Source organism: Palaemon carinicauda, chromosome 40 (genome assembly GCF_036898095.1).
Source record: "Palaemon carinicauda isolate YSFRI2023 chromosome 40, ASM3689809v2, whole genome shotgun sequence".
NCBI lineage: Eukaryota > Metazoa > Arthropoda > Malacostraca > Decapoda > Palaemonidae > Palaemon > Palaemon carinicauda.
Genome location: NC_090764.1, coordinates 19,368,783 through 19,385,620, shown reverse-complemented (window position 1 = coordinate 19,385,620; position 16,838 = coordinate 19,368,783). Strand labels below are relative to the sequence as shown.

Here is a 16,838-nt window from a genome sequence, read left to right as displayed (position 1 = left end):
ATTTCACCATTTCTCACTTACTGTACTGGCATGAATTCTAAGAAAAGCCCAATTCCTACGGATTGTGCGCAGTGCAATGTTAGTTATGGCAAATTTTATTTTTCTAGTCGTAGTATATGACTAGTGGTTGAATATACTAATTTAATTCTTTAAAAAAAGTGCTGTAGAGCTATTTGTAGGATCAACTACAACAGGAACATCTTTAGGTGTGATCACTATGTAGTGATTAAAGACCAAACGGGAAGTGCAATCTATTTTGAAATTTATTGTAATTTCATCCATGAGCAATTATGATTAAATGGCTCTACGTTCATTGTATATGGTTGCTTGTGATAAAGTAAAAAATATCCCTAAAATAATGATCCACAGGGCTTGCGAGTGCAGCTCAACATATGCTTGCCAGAACATAATAGCGAGATTGTGTGTAATTGCGAGCAAAGCGAACCATGATGGGGCAAAAACTTAGGGATGAATAGTCAGATAATTTTATGTCAATTACAGATTATAAGTTTTGTATAAATGGTTGTGTTTATCATCCATTTCTCACTACTACTGCTGCAACACTAGTTCTTAATATTTCCCCACCCTAAATCCCCAATTCCCAACTTGAGTCCCAAGCTTGTAGGGTGGGAAAGGGTGGTAATAAAGCCAGATTTATTGAAAATACATCACAAAATGTGTTATTTTAGAAATTGGATTTGGGTTGCTTCCAAAGAAAGACCCCATAATTTATATCTTTAATCTGTTACCATTAGTCAAAGTCATTGTAATAAAAAGAATTACCGTAATCAAAACTGACAGTAATGAATTAAACTTAAAACACTGCAGTTTTAATTTGCCAGCGTCTGACAAAATGGCAGTTTCCAGCCCATTTTCTATGGATTAGTTCGTAGTACAGTTCCATCTCCTTAAAAAGACCTTTCTTAATTGAGCAGTAAAATTATAAAACAAGGGACAACAGTTTCAATAGGAAAAACTGCTAATACAGTAAATAGTGCGCTTTCAACGATCCTGCCTATTACCACTGCAAATAAGCCGTTCTACCGTTACGAACCTCCCTTCCCAACAGACATGTGGGAACCTAGACTTTGGGTGTGCGAAAACAGGACTAAACATGATTAGCACTTTAGAAATGTTTAAAAGGCCACAGAACCTAACAAACCCTCCTAACCTAACCTAGTAGCTCCCAGGGCACAGACCTAGCAGGTGCAGGCCCCGGACCCCATTCTTGGGTAACAAACTTTAAAGTAAATCAATTAAATCCTTACATTATGATGAAATTTCAAATAAATCGTTAGCAGAATTGCACTTCAGACACTAACTTTTGGGGAATAATTAGCTTTTAATACATTCTGGACATTCAAGAGTACCGTGATATTCGTGATGAAACTTATAGCATCGAAATAGCCATAATGGCAGCCATTAGACTTAGGTTCATGGCCAAATATGGTAACCTGTGATAAGATAGGGGAAGGAAGGAGGAACAGCTACTTTTGAATCAACGAAAAGGAGTACTGTAGTTCCATTGGTAGATAAAGTGGAAAGATGGCTTGTGAGCAGGAAGTATAGTCGTTATCATGCAGCAAGATATGCACAAACGGGAGCAAATGCGTCCAACTTGTAAAGTACAAACACAAGGGGAAAAATATTTCAGGGGAAGAGGACCACCATATGTGCAATTTTTTGTGGATTCATTGTGTCCCCCAGAGAATAACGTATAGAAGAAAATGTTAGTTTCTCCATCATTGTAGGATATATTAAGATAATTATACGATACTTTAATTTCTAGCCGAATACATGAACCATATATTTTTCCTACTTATCTTTTTTATGCTTTTCTCCTCATAATTGGGGGGCTAACCAACCGTTTAGTTTCTGGACCCCCTTATATGAAGACTTATGGGGGGACCCCAATGGGAAATGGGTTTTTTTGGGTGGGGAAATTCCAAAAACAGTTATTTGGAGCAATAATAATGGTCAGGAATGCAAAATCAACTCTAGATAACTAGTTCGAAAAAATATTGTTCATGTAAGTGGATGAAAATCAAAAGCATCTATTACCTAGGATTCACTTCAACGTCCTAATGGTTTTTGCTGCGCCATGAGCTCGCTTCGCTCAGAAAAAATAAACAATGCAGCTCTATGTTCTGGCAGGCAGCAATGTTGAGCTGTGCTTGCATTATAAGATTTATTTTACTTTTCCATGGGTAACATTAGCTAGACAGTACATTAAAGAGCGCGTTTCCATCCTAATTACCGACAGCTGAAATTAAACAATTTCAAAATAGATTTTACTTCCCTTATGTTCCCTCGTGAAGACTTCTTTATGTGATGGTGGTTTAACTCAAACTGAAGGGAAGGGTGGAAAAAAATGGCTGTTCAACATCCAGGTAGCAAATATTTGGAAAACACTTAATTGGTTAAAAAAGCCAGGTAACGATTAAGTCATTCAAAAAACTGAAAAGCTGGCCAAAGTGAACGCAAGCAACACATGCGCAGTTACTGCAGTAACTACATCAGTCTCCCAGAATTTTTTTTTTTTTAATCGACAGATATGCAAGTTATGCCCCAGACACCATTAAACAAAAGTACCAAAATAACCAGTGCTCGTCCATTGATCGCAAATTTCAGTTTCACTAGTACAGTAATTGAAGTATCTAAACCTATTTTAGGATACATCTTTAAGACTATTTTCAACGAAAATAAGGGTAATTTTCAAAGAAAACCTTTTTCAATAACCAAATTTCTATATTAAAAATTTCCCTGTGTTCTATAACATCAATTAAGCTAATGATTTAGTAACTTCTTGCTGTCATACACTAGCTTTGCTTGTAATTAAAACATCTCACTGCTATGTTTAGGCAAGCAAATTTGTTTCGCCATACGCATCAACCCAGTAGGCTGGTATTTTAGTGTTAATTATCAATTATACAAACGAAGTGAATTCACTTGAAAAGGGGCGAGATGTACCTTCCCACTCAAGCATCTGTTCAAACATGGAATGGGATTATATTTCTAATGATCACACAATGTATCAAGCATATTTCTGCCCTAACCTTCTATTAACATTACCAAATAAGAGCTATGATTATATTGCATATTCCAATACTGAAAATTAATAAAGGTTTAAAATGCTGGGCTACTGTTAGAACCAGTAACTGTGGAATAATGAGTTAGGACAGGTCAAATCTGGCGGCAAGCGGCATGTGTGCCACCTAGGGGCACAAAAGGAAAACTGATATAAACAGATTCGCGAGGGAAGCCTCAGCTACCGGAACTTATACTACAATGATCTTAGGGATATTATCTCGAATTATTTGTAACTAATAGTACAAGTCAGTGCATCATTATTATGAGCCCAGAGGGGGCATTGTGTTCAATTCATATTGCAGGCTACATAGCAGCCAGATGAGTCACATTTGGATAGGCCAATCATGGGCATATTTTACAATTCTCCCAATGAGTAATTTTAAGCAGGTCTGGCAGTAAATATAAGCACGCATCACAGTGTACATACATAGAATAATATATATGACAGTGCATATCCCATATCCATGCATGCCACAGGAAGGTCATTTATATGTACTGTATATACATGTATGTAGCAGGATGGCTCATCACAGGTATGGTATCCTAATCTATTTCATAACCATTACAAGTGTGTAATTACGTACATTTATTTTTTCAGCTTCAAACATTCGTTGCACGAATGTCTTACTAACCATGTTTGAAGAAATATTATAGACAAAAGCGCAGGACATACAAACATGGCCACGTCATTGAGGTGTGAGGCTTCTGGGTGCACGGAGGTGAAGCAGGCGGATGATATGACAATGTGCATAGCACTGATACAATTACATCAGAACAACAAGCATGACGAAAACTTGTTACGCCAGAAACCCCCCAAAATTAACCGCCCATTACTGAAACAAGGCATCAGCGAAGATGACTGGGGCGCTTTCACAAGGCACTAGGAAATCTTTCGCAATGGAGCGGCTTCAGCACCTAACCAGACAACTCACCTGCTCGCATGTTGTGAACCAAAACTTGAAGCTGCCCTATTCAGAGAGGACCCCGCTATCGCAACAAAGACAGAGGTGGACGTACTAGCGGCAATAAAATGTCTGGCAGTACTGAGTGTGGCCTTAAGCGTACGGAGGAAGACACTACAAACCACTCAGGCCCCTGATGAACCTTTAAGGCAATATGTGGCAAGGTTGCACGGGTGGCCAATGTGTGTCAGTGGATCGTCACCAGCGCCTGCAAGTCCAACACTTGCACAGAGACTATTACATGCGACTACACAGGAGATTGTGAAGTTGATCCTGGTAAACGGTCACGCAGATGAAGAAATTAAAAGATGTGTTGGGAACCCCAGAGGTCGATAACAAGACACCAAGTGAAACGGTAACTCTCATCGACAGCAAGGAAACAGCTGGCCAGGCCATGTTAAGTGCAAACCCATCAGTATCAGCCAGAAGGTATAGAAAACAAGCGAAAATGACAACGAACACACCCCCCCCCAACCACATCGAAAAAGGGCGACTAACAAGACACCAAGACAAAAGTTTCGTTGCCAGTGCGGACGCCTCATTCCAAAGTTCGGAAAAGTGAGAGGAAAAAAAAAAAAAAAAAAAAAAAAAAAAGTTCAAGTCGTGCCTAGTATGCTGGAGGGTAAATGTCCAACGGCAACGGAAGCCGGGGCAATTATCGGTAGGTACTAAAGCAGTGACGTTATTCTATCGCACGCAAGAGGACACAGAAGCGGACAACAACAGTATACTGTACGCGTCAGGGATGAACGCCTCAAACGAAGTTTTATCTCACCCAATGATACCCATCCGCATATTGGTGAACTCTGCTGCTTACAACCAAAAGATGCGAGCAAATCCTCATCCATTATGGCAGTCGCGGACTCCGGGGCTCAGACGTGCCTGATGGGGCTGCCAATCTTACTGAATATGGGTCTACAACAGCAACAAAAGCCACCTAACAGACGCATCTTTGCAGCCAACAACTAGGAAATCAATGTGCTCGGCTCCATACACCTCATACTATCAGGCAAGAATGAGCAAGGAGCGCACATCACAACAACTGCCACGGTGCATGTCATGGACACTGACAAGTTTTACATCAGCCAAGCACCTATGACGAAGCTTGGCATCATCGACCATGATTTCCCCAGGATTGGTGCCACAGGCAGGGTCACAGTATGCCTAAACGAAGGGAAGTCCCACAGCAACAATTCTCGCAGAATGCAGATGCCCACGCCGCACTCCACCTCCCCGGCAACCAGCCAACCTGCTGTTCAAACCGTCAGCAGAGTTCACCGAAAACATGAAAGCGTGGCTACTGGGACAACATGCATCTTCATCCTTCAACATGTGTCCACACCAGCCACTGCCAACAATGACCGAACCACCCATGGAGATACGGACTATCGACCCTCAGGCAGAACCAATGGTGACAAAGACCCCAAACATACCGGTACACTGGCAAAAAGAGGTGGCGGCCCAACTGGAAAGAGACAGCACTGGGTGTGATTGAACCCTTACCACCCAACACACCAGTGACCTGGCTACACATGGTTCTCACAAAAATCAGATGGCACACCACGCCGCACTGGACTTAAAGCCCCTAAATCGACATTGCGTTCGAGATACGCAGCACACCATCCCACCCATAAAGCAAGCCAGAGCAGTACCTCCTAGTGTATGCAAAACAGTCACTGACGCATGGAACTTATTTCACTCCATTGATATCCACGAAGAGGACATACACAAGACAACTTCCCTCACTGAGCAGGGATTATTCCACTACCGTCGCGCTCCCATGGGCTTTATCGCATCGCAGGATGCGTACACGATATGATGCGATTATTGCGGACGTCCCAAGAAAGACAAAATGCGTCGACACCCTACTGTGGGACTCTAACTTACAGGAACACTGGTGGCGCGTCATAAATTACTTGGAACTCGTTGGAAGGAACGGCGTCATTCTCAACCCAGCCAAGTTCCAATTCTCATCTACAGAGGTGGACTTTGCAGGATTCCAGGTTGGAGAAACGAATTTAAAACCCTTTCCAAAATACCTGAACGCAATTGCAACATTCCCATGACCAAATAACATCACAGACATTCGGGCATGGTTCGGACTAGTAAACCAGGTATCACTCTGGCAGAACAACTGACTTAATGGAACCATTCAGGCCCCTACTCAGCCCAAAGATACGCTTCCAGTGGGGCCCGGAACTCGAGAACGCATTTGAGAGGTTGAAGGCAGCAATTATACGCAACTCGAGAAGGGGGTCGAGATCTTAAACCCAGACAAGCCAACATGCCTTAACCCAGATTGGTCAAAAGTCTGAATCGGGTATTGGCTGTGTCAAACACTGTACATGCGAGGCCCTCACACCAGGATGTTGCCCAGATGGCTGGAAGACCAACCTAGCAGGATCGCAATTTCTCAAGGACGCAGAAAAGAGGTATGCACCAATTGAGGGGGAAGTCCTGGCCGTAGCATGGGCACTAGAGGACAGCCGATTCTTCACCATGGGGTGCAAAGACTTGATAATAGCAACAGACCACAAGCCACTCGTGAAAATTCTAGGGGACAAAGAACTAGACATCACGAACCCAAGGCTCTTCCGACTCGAGCAGCGAACACTAAGGTGGAGATACCAAATCATTCACGTGCTGGGAAAAGACATACCCGTAGCAGACGCCACATCAAGGAACCCTTTACCCAATACACATCCAAACCCATCGGAGGTGATAACGGCTTTAAATGGCCTTCGCTCGACACCCAATCACCTAGACGACATGGAAGCTGCTGTGATAGCAGTGGTACGGTCGACAACGGACTCAATCGGAGTTGTGACAAAGGGAGAGTCAAAGGAAGCACCGCTGTGGACCCCTGCCTGCAAAGTCTGATACCATTCATTGAAAACTGGTTTCCATCTACAAGGGACGAACTAACTGAAGAGCTACAACCATATTGGCAGTACCGGGACAGGCTGTCGACAGTGGATAGCGTCATCATGACGGATAGACGAGTCCCGATACCCTCGGCACTACGGGGCCAGATATTGAGAGCCCTACACGCAGCCCACCAAGGAACCAATAAAATGCAAAACAGAGCTCAGGGTTCCGTGTTCTGGCAAGGACTCACCAAGGACATCGAAAACACAAGGAACAATTGCCAGGCATGTTGGGGGATGTCACTAACAACCACTTATGCCGCTGACACAACCGAGCATCCCAACCCAACCATTTCAGGCCGTTGCAGCGGATTTCTTCGAAAAGAATGGCACTGGCTACCTGGTCATCGTTGACAGATTCAGTGGTTGGCCCTACATTGTGACATTGGGTGCAGGGCCCAGGGGTTTCAGCAAAGCTCTCCTGCACTACTTCGCTACCTTCGGAGTGCCTCAGGAATTAAGCACTGTCGGGGGACCTGAATTCTCTGCAAAGGAGACCCAGAGCCTACTACAGCGCTGGGGAGTCGGTCACTGTCTCATCTGCGTACCTCCCCAAGTCAAATGGGCGAGCGGAGGCAGCAGTCAAGTCCATGAAACGCCTCCTGACATCACACACCGTTACGTAAGGCAGCCTAGATACTGAAGCTGTAGCAGCAGGCCTACTCCAATACATGAACACACCACACCAGGAAACCTGGCATGTCACCATCCTACATCATAATCTGAAGAAACCTCAAGGATCTGCTACCTGTGGCGCCCGAGATGCAGGTCTTCTCCAATCCAGCAGTCGACCCAACATGGGAACGCCAAGAGGAAGCCCTGCACTACCGATTACCCAAGCAGGTAGACAAACTGACACCCAACACCCAGCAGCTGCAGCCTCTGAAACTAGGAGACCGGGTTCTGCTGCAGAATCAGGCAGGCAATGCCAGAGGGCAATGGGACAGAACAGGTATCGTCGTGGAAACAAGACAACATAACCAATACTTAGTCAAAGTAGACTGGTCCAGGCGATCAAAACTGCGCAATCGCCAATTCCTTCGCCATATACAGTACAAGAATTATCAAAGGTTGGACCACCAACTCTAGCCAGCTCTGCACACACACACGCACCCGATGGAGAGCACTTAACTCCTGTGCAAGGCAACCGTCGTACACCACTAACACCCACACCACCAGGCATAAAGCAAGAAGGGAACCCCACGGAGACGCCACCCAAAGCCGAAGATCAGACACCTGTCAGGTCGCCCACCATAGTCAAGTACGTCCGACGCTTCAAAATGCAAGCCAACCAAGTCACCAACCAGAGAAAAACCCAGCCCAAATTCACCCATAACACAAAGCACAACACCCTCTCAAGGCAAAATCAGATCACGCAGATGCAGACGACCCCGAGTACCTGAAGGATTATGTCACAGAATAAGTGGTTCTCAGCGGAAAAACTGGAGGGATGTGGAATAATGAGTCAAGACAGGTCAAATCTGGCGGGCAGGCGGCATGTGCTCCACCTAGGGGCACAAAAGGAAAACTGATATAAACAGATTCGCGAGGGAAGCCTCAGCTACCGGAACTTATACTACAATGATCTTAGGAATATCATGATTTATTTGTAAGTAATAGTATAAGACTGTGCATCATTATTATGAGCCCAGAGGGGGCATTATGTTTTATTTAAATTGCAGGCTACATAGCAGCCAGATGAAAGTCGCACATTCTACAATTCTCCCAATAAGTAATTTTAAGCAGGTCTGTCAGTAAACATAAGCCCGCATCAGTGTACATACATAGATTAATATATGACAACGCATATCCCATATCCATGCATGCCACAGGAAGGTCATTTATATGTATATATGTATGTAACAGGATGGCCTACCACAGGTATGGTAGCCTAATTTATTTTATAACCATTACAAGTGTGTAATTACGTACATTTATTTTTTCAGCTTCAAACATTCGTTGCATGTACCTCAAATAAAGTCAAATGCACGAATGTTTTATTGACCAGTAACTTTAGGCAAAAGAAACTTTCTTGATGAACTACCAGGTCACCAGGTGGAATGAGCCTTCTATGATGTGCCTTGACAACAACAAAAATTTTATTTTTTATCAAAATCTGTTAATACAGGTTTCCACCAATAGTATATGGGATTCAAAATTTATTTGCAAAGATCTCTTCAATTATTCAAGTTTCAATGTAATGACTAATATTGCACCATTCCAAAATTGAACTGAATAAAATACTGGTGCCAGTTTAGTATGTGGCCTACCTTTTTTTATTCTGGTTTAGTTTGTGGCCTACCTTTTTTATTCTGAGTTTCGTATGTGGCCTACCTTATTTTTCTATTTAGTATGTGGCCCACCTTATGTTTAGCATGTGGCCTACCATTTAAATTCGGGTTTAGCATGTGGCCTACCTGGCTTCTTAGGTTACGTTAGGTTATGCCACGTACTAAAACAATTTCGTAGGCCACATTCGAAAGGTAGGGCACATACTAAACCAGCACCAAAATACGAAATAGCCTAAATAGATTGACCACCCTCATGACAAGTCTAAAGATGAACCTAATTGGCTTGAAATGCCAGCTAAAGCAAGGTTTACAGGATCGAACAGTTCGTCGACGAACCTGCTTGTCGAACTGTTCGAAGAAGAACCTGCCACTAACGCTACCCCATAAGGTTTGTGGACAATGAAGCCCCGTCCACAAGTCAGACTTCGAACCGTTCAATGAGCGTGTTCGACAACCGAATATTCCGTTTACAGGTTCCCACCACTTATAACACTTCTCGTTGAACCTCATTCCACCAACCGTTCGACAGTAAAACCACCTTGACGCAGTAAAATACATTAAATATCCCACATGCGATCTGGAATAACATGCGCAAAATTCACCACCAATTTTCCTGAAGCAACGTAATTCGTGTAACATTTTATTCCACCGATGCGCAATTTCTTATAACTACAACCATTTGCCATGCACAAAAATGCCAAACCTAGCAGCAGGCTTTAATTTGTCAAAGAAAATTCCTGTTTGGTTAAAAATGAAAAGTATTTACCATAAGTGGTAAATGTCTAGGAGAAGGCCGCACCCGTTTTTCAAGTATTAACGACGAAAAACGGCAAAAAACAACCAGATTATTGCTGCACAGTGCATAGAAACATGAGGAAATTAATAAAAAAGAAACTAAGACTTAACTCTTACACACAAAATGTAAGCATAAACCTACTACAACAATTATGGGGGACCCCAGTGGGAAGCGGAGTTTTTGGGTGGGGGGAGGATGAGAAAAGTGATTTTTCGGGGCACTACCGAACCTAATACAACCCACTAACCTACCCTGGGGGGGCCTGTACTCCTACCTAGGCCTACCGGGGGGGCTTCGCCCCCCCTGCGACCCCCCCTTAAGACCACAGTGATTTTCAGGGCACCACCGAACCTAATACACCCACCTAACCTAGCCTAATAGCCCTGTACCCCTACCAGGGGGGGGGGGGCTTCGCCCCCCCTGCGACCCCCCCTTAAGGACACTACCTAACACATCCATCAAACCAAATCCAAAGTGATGGTACTGCTGTATATATCGTTATACTATCACCATTATAATATACTCCATAAATTAATGAAGCTTACCTTAACCTGTTGGTTGATGAAGATGTGCTGCTGTTTTGAGGAAAACGTGAAGCCTTTGCGAAGGTTCCCTGACATGCAGGACAATTTTTATTTTGTAATATTAAATTGTGTCTGGCACAAATCCACTAGTTTTTTTCAATATAACCCCGAATAAGTAAGAGCAATTTCATTGTAACTTAGGAAACAGTCAGGACAAGAAGATGGAATTTCAACTTGTGCAATATCAGATGACGTGCTTGCTACGGCCTCGATGTCTAGGAACGATATAAAATGGCTGGGTAAGAAAATGTATTGTCGCACTGTGATGGGTAAGAAAATGTATTGTCACACTGTGATTGGCCAAACGGGAAGACGTCATAGTGGACTAGTTTGTCTGCGGATTATAGTGGTTACAGGGCTCATTTGAGCAAAAATAAGACAGTCAACAATAACAACAGACTTCCCCATAAGTTTTTAGGAGGAAGCTGGCCATATGAGATTAATTTAAAAACTTTAATACGTGTCATTTTTGAAGAGAACGGACACTTTTCTATAGAAAAAGCATTTTTTCCCCTAGCTTACATTACCCTATAATACAGTACAATAATACCCTAGATTTTACAGTTTTAAATCTACACTACTGTACCTTCATTTGCAGTCATTGTTCACGAGTTTCCTTGCCACAAAGTCTGATAGTTTTAAATACACAAGTCCGCAATTAATACTCAAAAGCACAAACGCGAGTAAAATATAAAGCATAAAATTACCATAAAAAACTTACCAGCATTAAGAAATACATCTCCATCACGAAAAGGCACTTCAAAAATTTAAGACTGCTATCGACTCATACTTTCGCTATACGTGTTAACCCAGTAGGCTAGTACTTTGCTGTTAATTATCAATTATAAAAACTTGAAGTGTATTAATTTAATAAGGGGAGAGATTTAGCTTTCCACTCAAGCAACTGTTCAAACATGGAATTGGATTAAATTTCCAATGATCGGACTGAATATATCAAACATGTTTCTGCCCTAACCTATTATTAATATCAACATAAGAGGTTTGATTATGTTGCCTATTCCAGGTCACTAGGTGGAAGGAGCCTCATGATGGGCCATGACTAAAGGTGCAAAACTGGTAATTTTTTTATAAAATCTGACTTTGTTAATACAGGTTCCCAACACTAGTAGATGGGATTTAAAATAGTGTATTTGCAAACATCTATTCAATTATGCAAGTTTCAATGTAATGACTAATATTGCACCACTCCAAACTTGAACTGAAAATACGGGTGCCGGTTTAGTATGTGGCCTACCTTTTTCTTTAGTCTGGTCTTGGCAGGTGGACTACCTGGCTTGTTAGGTAAGGTAAAGAAGGGTTAGGTTAAGCCACATACTAAAACAATTTCGTAGGCCATATTCGAAGTGTAGGCCAAATACTAAATTGACCACCCTCATGACAGCAGTCTTCAAGATTGTACACCACATTTTGTCGACGACCCTGGTTGTCGAACGGTTCGACGAAATCTGCCACATTTAAGGTTTGTGGACAATGAACCCCGTCCATAAGTCAGGCAAGAACAGACTTCAAACCGTTCGACGAGCGTGTTCGACAACCGAATATCCCGTTCATAGGTTCAAACTACTTACACCACAGTCACCACCTCTAATTGAACCGCATTCAACGAACCGTTCGACAGTAAAACCACCTTGACGCATTAAAATACAGAAAATATACCACACGATCTCGAAAAACATGCGCAAAACTCAACGCCATTTTCCCTGAAGCAACATAATTCGTATAACATTGAAACATTATAATATTCCACCGATGCGCAGTTTCTTATAACTACAACAATTTGCCATGTACAAAACCGCCAAGCCTAGCAGCAGGCTATAATTTGTCAAAGAAAATTCCTGTTTGGTTAAAAATTAAAAGTATTTACCCTAATCTTTTAAGAGGAAGCTGGCCATATGAAATTAATTTCGAAACTTTAATAAGTGTCATTTTCGAAGAGAACGGACCCCTTTCTACAGAAAAAAGTTTTTCCCATAGCTTACCCTATAAAACAGTACAATAATACCCTAGATTTTACAGTTTTAAATCTACACTAGCTTCATTTTCAGCCATTGTTCACGAGTTTCCTTGACACAGTCTGTGATAGTTTTAAATACACAAGTACACAAATAAATACTCAAAAGCACAAACGCGAGTAAAACATAAAATTACCATAAAGAAAACTTACCAGCATTAAGAAAAATAACCAATCACAAAATGGCACTTCAAATATTTAAGACTGCTATCCACTTCTAGTGTTCTTGAAAAAAGGGTTCAAGAGGCCTGATTACAGAGGAAAGTACATTTCTGAAAAAGAACAAGGACATTATAGAAAGAGAAGTACTATTTCACGAATCTACATTGCTTCATTGTCCTTGAACTATAACAACGCCATCTACGAAGCTTTTCTATTACTAATTACAGTACAGTATATACGTTTTTCAGAAACTGAAAAAAAAAATAAAGACAAGTTAAGATAACGATAAGCAAATGTGCTAAAGAAATTGAAGATAAGAGAGAAACTTAATGGGAAGCAAATGTCAGTATGAATTCTGAGATGAGGATGTCATGGTGAATATTGTCTTAAAATTGGAATTATCTAAAACAGAAATGGCAATATTGCTTTAGTTTTCCTGACTTTAACTGAAGCTTTTATATGTAAATGGCAATTTACTTGGCAACTATCCTTTATTTGTTGGTTATTTTCTCATTTGGTTTGTTTCTGACACACAATGGAATTATATGGTGTATGAATCTTCTTGGCATATTGTCACTTTTTTGTGAGTGGATGCTTTTGTCAGGTGATGACAATTAATTGTAGGCCTACTGTTTCAATATGAAATTAAAATTAATTTCTTCATTTGGAACATACATAAAATGGGATTTTACAGGTGTAAATCTTATTTTCTTTCATTAAAAGAGCTGAAAACCAACTGTGTATCATAATAACGTGTAGTCTCATAAGAATATTAATGAAAATATTAAACGCCGATTCTTTGTATTCTCTGCAATTGTCAGTAATATGTATGACCTGAAAATGTAAATAGAAAACTACTGAAAGGTCAAACATGGTCCTAATTCTAACATTTACTCAGAAGGTAAGAGACGAATTAGAGATTAAAGATTTCTTTATGGCGAGAGAAAACGGACGATATCGTAAAATAAAATAGTATTCCCTATTTATATTCTTCCTATTACGCTGACTTCCTTTAAAGAAAACGATTTTATCACAAACTACAACAGTAACGTTGTTCATTAGTGTCAAGATGGAAACCACATATTAACTATTCTTTAGTTTAATTTAGAATCCATGAACACAAAGAAAAAAGATTTTTATATAAACGTCAAACAACTTTATCGCCAATAAACCAGTGAACAGAATCTTGGAGCTGCATTTGTTACAACAACGAAACTAAAAATATATAAATTTTCATGGAAGCTTTTAAACATGATTACGGTGCTATTAACAAAGAATACAACAATGAAGATAACACATAGTATTAACACTTAGAAGCTTTTATATTTATATACTACGGATATATAAATGGATTCAGCGCAAGAGAGGCAATTGCAATGAAGTCTCTAGACTCAACATGCTAGAACTAAAATGCAATTTCAAAGGATTAAATGAAATCATTTGAGCTCCAAGTTATGTGGGATAGATGAGGAAAAGACAGAACACATTTGAAAAAAAAAATCCGGGGATTAGCAAAAACATTTAGTGCCAAGTATAGGTTTGAAGCAAAAACATTTAGTGCCAAGTATAGGTTTGAAGCAAAAACATTTAGTGCCAAGTATAGGTTTGAAGCAAAAACATTTAGTGCCAAGTATTTAGAATGATCATCAAAAGTACGAACTCTCTATATTGTCGTGGACTTCCTGTGGTGTTTCGATATCCCAACAGGTCCACAGACGACCAAGTACAGTTCAATCAGCACTGGGCTCACAAAACAGGCAAATGGATGGGAAATCCACAAAAACATCCTGCAGTAGACAAAATTTTGGAAAACTGGCAAATGGGGGTCAAAATACAAACTTATACTTCAATAAAAAAAAAAGAGAGTAATGAAAAGAGTACTACATTCCTCTTTGCTGATTTTGCCTCGCATTGTCTTTCCACAATTCTCTCATGACACTCCCTATACCATTTGTCTGTCTTATACACACTGGTACTACATGACCTGCCAGTCTACAGTTCGTACATACACTCCTCGGGCCTTGCACATCCTGGTAAAATGACCTTGCAAATCACAATTTCCAAACATCCTACACACTCTGAAATCCACTCTCTCACTATATGGCCTAGCCTATTACACATGTAACTTTTAATTAAGAATATTATTCTAATAGTGAGAATCTTAAGGATGAATTTGCATCCACAAAAATATATATATTTATGTATTCGAGTATATTTGGAATGTTTTTAAATTTCCCTAAAAAAGTATATTGTTTTAGTATGAGTCTATGTCAGATGGCATTTCAAAATTTTTAAAAGTATATAAATTGAGTTTCTAGGTATAATGATTGAAACTTGATAAATTCTCAATCTAAAGCTTATTTGAACAACTTTAACGAAGGCAGAAATATACTGTATATATCATAATTTGGACGCAAGCGCCTATAGAATACTCGAATAGTTCTCGTCACGTAAAGAATATAATTTGCTCTAAATACTAATTAATGTACAAATGCTTATATATATATATATATATATATATATATATATATATATATATATATATATATATATATATCTATATATATATCTATATATATATATCAATATATATATAAATATCTATCTATATATATATATATATATATATATATATATATATATATATATACTAAATACCACAGGGAAAATGAAAATGTAAGCGTGAATCCTGACTAGTTTCGTCTTACATCTTCAAGAGGACTCTTGTGTTATATATATATATATATATATATATATATATATATATATATATATATATATATATATATATATATATATATATATATATATATATATTCTTTTACATTTGTTATGATATCCCTGTATAGGATTTCTGCTTTGAACATACAATTTGCCCGTCTGATGTAAAATAGCACATAGTGTCTTACAAGACATGCATGTATATATTACAACGAACCTTTTGGTTTCCTGTGCGTTCAATCATTATCCCAATATTGGTTCTCTTATTTATTCTCCTGCAGTAATTTAATGTTAAAGGCTGGCGAGCCTCGGTAGTTACGTGTAGTAATGAGGGGGTCACGTGACAATATATATTTAAACTAGAATCGGGTTCGAACTTGAAGTCTGCGTGAATTTGTTTTGCAAATTTCTCTTGTGTTTTGCGTTTTGTTGATTAAGTGTATAGAATTCTGGTCTTGTATTTTAATTATCTGTCTTTTCGTTTGTCTTTCTTGTCTGATTTCTATATTCTTAATATTCTTTTGATTTCTTATTTCATCTCTTTCTAGTCTTGAATGTATGTATGTATGTGTATATTATATATATATATATATATATATATATATATATACATATATGTATATATATGTATATATATATGTATGTATATGTATATATATATGTATAAGTATATATATATATATATATATATATATATATATATATATATATATATATACTTATACATATATATATACATATACATACATATATATACATATATATATACATATATGTATATGTATGTATGTATATATATATATATATATATATATATATATATATATATATATATATATATATGTATATATAGCAGAGCCACAATCACAGTTGGAAAAGCAGGATGTATAAGCCCTAGGGTTCCATCAGGGAAAATAGCCCGGTGAGGAAAGGAAATAGACTATATAAGAGAAGTAATGAATGAAAAATATAAAATATCTCAAAATCCTGTAGATCTGTCAAATATGAACCATGAAGAGATACTTATGTCAATGTATTCAACATAAAAATATTCGTTGCAAGTTTGAACTTCGTAAGTTCCATCGATTCAACTGTCAGATTTGTTAGATCATTCTACAACTTGGTCAGAGCTGGAATAAAATTTCCAGAATTTCGTGTAGTATTGAGCCTCTTGACGGAGAAGGCCTGACTATTAGAATTAACTGCATAACTATACTCAATTTTTTAATGAGGCGCATTTGCACCGGCTCGCAGCTGTGCCCTTTAGTTCGGA

General features: G+C 39.3%; 1 long non-coding RNA gene across 2 annotated transcripts in view; it reads right to left on the bottom strand.

Annotated features, from left to right (window-relative positions):
• Window positions 1-12,935, bottom strand: part of LOC137631579 (uncharacterized) — a 29,334-nt gene extending 16,399 nt beyond the window's left edge. The window contains exon 1 of one of the 2 annotated variants that reach the window (XR_011041910.1): window positions 12,836-12,935. This is a non-coding gene — a long non-coding RNA (uncharacterized lncRNA). Of the gene's footprint in view, window positions 1-11,371; window positions 11,437-12,835 lie in introns of those variants that run through there. The other variant, XR_011041911.1, reaches the window with a different exon arrangement.
• Between the last annotated feature and the right edge of the window lie 3,903 nt (window positions 12,936-16,838).